We start from the raw sequence: 5,290 nt of genomic DNA on the forward strand, positions 1-5,290 counted from the left end.
AGTATGCGTCGATGATCTGACTGTTCTGCTCTCCACTCTGTCTCTGGTGAATCCTCTCTCCACCCCTGCACCTCTGGCCTGTACCCCAGTTCTGTATGCACAAATAAATAAATCTTTAAAAAATAATCCTGTCCAGCTCCATCCATGTTGCTGGAAATGACATGAGTTAGTCATTTTGATGGTTGAGTAGTATTCCATTTAAGTTGTTTCCATATTTCGACTATTGCAAATAATACTGCTGTGAACATGGCAATGCAAATCTCAAATTACTTTTTTTTGTAATCTTTGAATTGATAGGTCAGAGTGGGAGTGCTGGGCTACACAGGAGCTCCATTTTTAGTTTTGGGGAGAAACTCCATACTGTTTTTCATAAGGCTGAAAAAGTTGACATTTCCAACAGCAGTATAAGAGAATTTCCTTTTTCTCCAAGTGCTCTCCGGAAATCATTTTTGGGATTCTTTTTAATACCTGTAATTCCCATGGGTGTACAATTGATACTAGATGGAAGGGGACCCTAAACTAGCCAAGACCCCATTGTCCTAATGCTTTACCAAACACTATCTGGGTTCTTCATCTGTGCTCACAATTATAAGACTGCTCAGGCTTAGAAAATAACAATAAAAGGATGTATTTAGCAAACAGGAAAAACAAAAGTTACTGAGACCAATAATGGCCATTTACTTTACCAAAGTCATGTTCAGTACTGTCCTGCACAAAACCTGTTATGATGGGGTCTTCTGCCGCTGAGGATGTGCAGCTCCTCTCCCAAACAATAGGCCACATGTCTAAAATGGCATCTCCCTGCCTCTGCTGACCTGGGGCACAAGGCAGCCAAACTCCAGGTCAGGTTCCAACTCACAAAAACAACAAAAGATACAACAGGAGATGCTCCCAAAACTGCAGGATGCTCCAGCACAACACAAGATGAGTGACACTTAGGACAGCAGCCACAGCGACCAAATGACAGGACAAATGGCCTCAATCATACAGCTTAGCCAGACTGTAACCACAGCAAAACCAGGAATCATTTCAGTTGCTCGGTTACTTGCAAAACCTCTTCCTCTCCAAGGTTGGCTATTGATGGCCGCCACCTTCAGAAGTCCGCAGTGGTATTCTGACAGATCAGCACAGTCTAGGGCTCAAATCCACTGGCCCCCCAAAATGCTGAAGGAACTCAAACCGTGAATCTTGAAAATCAGAAAACAACAACTTTCTTCTTTCTCTCCCTTCAAACAGCCACTTCTATTTCCTCTCAGGGTATTTCTCCTCAAAATCTGATACTTTTTAGCATTTTCCCTGAGACTATCTGCCTTCATCCCCTGGGAAGCAGGGGGACACCACCTGCAGCAGTCATTGGCTTCAATCCGGTTACACAATGATATCTTGCTTTCATCTTTTTAAAGGATTTTTAAATTTATGCTTACACAGCTGGGGTACAGGCCAGAGGTGCAGGGGTGGTGAGAGGCTTCACAGAGACAGAGCGGGGAGCAGAACAGGCAGATCTTCGAAGTGCACTGCTGAGGGGAGCAGCAGATGGGTCAGGTGAGGTCTGCGGTGCCATGTGGTCACCTCCGGGGAGGGCGGAGATCGAACTCATGCGGAAGTGGCTTTAGCTTCTCAGTGTTGGGTGCTTTAACCTGCTGCGCCACGAGGGAGGGCCCTCTTGTTTTCATTTTAACTTTATTAGAACTGCTGAACATTTTTCCACTTATCTTTTGCTTCCAGGTTTTTTTCTTTGTTTCTTTAGATCTGCTGCCCATTTAGTAATTGTGTTATTTGTTACTTTATTGCTGAATGGTATATTTCTCTAAAGTATATCTTATATATTAATCTTGTCAGTAATGCAATTTATGCTTCTTTTTTGCCATTCAGTAGGTTGGATATTAAATTTACTTATATTTTCTTTTGTTGTATAAAATCTTTTTTTATTTAGGGTAATCTTGATTATTTTTCTTCATTTCCCTTGCCATAGGTATTGTGTCTCCAAAAATAGCGTTGTCATTGAATTCATGGTATCTTTTACTGATATTTTCTTTTACTGAATTCTTTGGTTGCAAGTCTTACTTATATAAATTGTAATCCATTTGGAATTTACTTTCATGCGTGGAATTAACAAGTGATTCAACGTAGTTCTTTTACATGTGGCCTTCCACATATTTTCTAAACATCAATTATTAAAAAGACTTTCCTTTTATGATCCAGCAATTCCACACTATGTATCTACCCAAAAGACACAAAAACACTGATTCAAAAAGACACCTGCATCCCCATGTTTATTGCTGCTTTATTAACAATAGGAAAGACATGGAATCAACCGAAATGCCCAAAAGCAGATGACTGGATTGAAAAGATGTGGTACAGGCCCTCCCTGGTGGCGCAGTGGGTTAAAGCACAGCACTGAGAATCTAAAGCCACTTCCGCATGAGTCCGATTCCCACCTGCCCTGGAGGTGACCACATGGCGTGGCAGACCTCTCCTGACCCGCCTGCTGCTCCGCTTAGCAGTTTACTTCGTTGATCTGCCTGTTCTGCTCCCCACTCTGTCTCTGGTGAATCCTCTCGCAGCTCCTGAGCCTCTGGCCTGTACCCCAGTTCTGTATGCACAAATAAATAAATCTTTAAAAAAAAAAAAGATGTGGTACATATATGCAATGGAATATTATTCAGCATCCAAAAAAGATAAACTCATGCCTTTTGCTGCAACATGTAGAGAGCTGGAAGGGATCATGCTTTGTGAAATAAGCAAGAAAGAAAACGAAAAATACTGGATGGTTTCACTCATAGCAGGAGAATAAAGGACCAGGGGGGAAAATAATACTAATAATGAACAGCTATATACCAGAGACATTTTATGGAGGTGGAGTGGGTAATGAGATAAAAAATGGGGGCGGGGCAGTGCATGGGACTATGGTGATGGCACACCGTTGATCTGGTGATGGGAAGCCCACGGGGATTACAACTGAGCTGGAAAAAGGCACAAAATGTTGTAAAAATAAACTATTATAATAAAAAAGACTCTCCTTTTCCACTGTATGATTGTGTTTTCTATTCTATTCCACTGAAACATATGTCTATATTTATTATACCATATTATTTTAATGAATCTGCTTTATAGTATAGTCCAAAGTTAATGTGGTGAGCCTCCCTGGTGGCATAAGAGGTAAGTCTCAACACTATGAAGCTCTGAGCAGCCACTGAAAGATGAATTCGATCCCCAGCCAGGGAGTTGGGCCACATGGAATAGCAGACCTCTCCTATATCACCCACTGCTCCCCTCAGAGTGTATTTCAGTAGACCTCACTCTATCTATGTTGAATTCTCTCAACCCCCACACCTTTGGACTACACCCCAGTTCTTGTATGCATAAATAGATAATTTTTTTAAAAAAATATGAACATATATCTTAGTGTATTCAGTAAAATCTGGTCAAAATGGTTAATATTTTGCTGATTTTTGAAGACCTTCCTAGTCATCTATGCAAGCAATATATCCCAGTCTGAACTGAAGATTGCAATACAGGTGAGGACAAGTAAGCAAATTCGTTTGCTTACTTGAATTGAATCCAGGATATAATATGAAAGGTAGTTGCTATTTATTTTTGTTGTTATTAATTAATTGATGTCAGATGTGCTGTCTTTATGTTTTCTTTAATGCATATTATTATACCTGTGATTTCATAGTTTTTGCATTATAGTAACTATCATTTGTGACTTTATAACAGTAGATCCTGAGAATGATTTTCAGTCTGCATATATTTGATTCATAAATTTTCCATTTCTTAAATATTTCCTTAAAATGGCAGTGACACACATACATCAGACAAGGGACTGATATCAAAAATCTACAAGGAGCTCATGCAACTCAGCAAAAGACAAACAACCCTATTCAAAAAATGGGCAGATGAAAATAAATGACTGGATCAAAAAGATGTGATACATATATACAAGGGAATATTACACAGTAATCAAAAAGAGAAACTCATGCCATTTGTGACAACATGGATGGTACTGGAAGGGGTCATGCTCAGTGAACTAAGCCAGAAAAAAAAAGAAAAATACTGGAGCAGGAGTGTAAGAAATCAGAAAAAAAATCAATTATAATAAAGTAAAAGCTAAAAACAACAAACAACTATAAATCAGAGACATTCTATGGGGGTGGATAGGAGAATAGGATCAAAACTGGGGTGGGAAGAACACAATTGACTATGGTGATAGCACATGGGTGAATTGGTGTTGGAAAGTCCATGGGGATTACAATTGAGATGAAAAAATGTATGAAATGAAGAATGATATATGCAATATTTTTTTTAATGGGAAGAACTAAATGGGTACTTCTCCAAAGAAGACATGCAGATGGGCAACAGTCACATATAAAAAAATGTTGATAATCATTTATCATCAGGGAAATCCAAATCAAAACCACAATCAGATACCACCTTACACCTGTGAGAAAAACTTGTATCAAACAAACAAGCAAAAAAATAAATAAATAAATAAAAAAGAAGAAGAAGCAACAAATGCTGGTGAGGGTATGGATAGAAGGAAAGCACTGTGGGAATGCAGACTGATCCATCCCCTATGGAAATAACTGTGGACAGTTTTCAGAAGATGAAAAATGGATCTACCATATGACCCAGCAATTCCACTCTTAGGAATCCATCCAAAGAACACAGAAACACTAATTTAGAATGAAACATGCATTCCTACATTTACAGTAGTACTCTTTACAGTAGCTATGATATGGAAACAACCTAAATGTCCCAGAACAGATGAGAGGATCTAGTAGATGTGGTACATAGACATAGTGGAATACTACTTGGTGATCAAAAAGAGAATATGAATAGAACTAGAAGAGATTATCAAAAGTGAAGTGAGCCAGGAGAAAGATAAATACAGGATGGTTTTACTCAGAAGTAGACCTATAAAAACCAAAGGGTAAAATAAAGACAAACTGTAAGGGTCTTCCTTGTGCTGTAGGAGTTAAGGTCTAGGAACTGTCAGGCTATCGCCAGTCACTGGCCATAGCTCCGATCCCTGGCCAGGGTGCGAACCCACATGGAACAGCAGATCTCTCCTGTCTCTCCCACTGCTCCCCTCAGTAGTGTATTTCAATGGATCTTCCTATTCTGCTCTCCACTCTATCTCTAGTGAATCTTCTCACCCCCTGTGCCTCTGGCCTACACCCAACTTTTGTATACATAGACAATAGAACAAATCTTTTTTTTTTTTAAATTAACCTCCCTGGTGGTGCAAGGGGTTAGAGCTCAACACTATGAAACTACCCACAGCCAC

Source organism: Condylura cristata, unplaced genomic scaffold, assembly GCF_000260355.1.
Source record: "Condylura cristata isolate star-nosed mole 26May11 unplaced genomic scaffold, ConCri1.0 scaffold00019, whole genome shotgun sequence".
Classification (NCBI taxonomy): domain Eukaryota; kingdom Metazoa; phylum Chordata; class Mammalia; order Eulipotyphla; family Talpidae; genus Condylura; species Condylura cristata.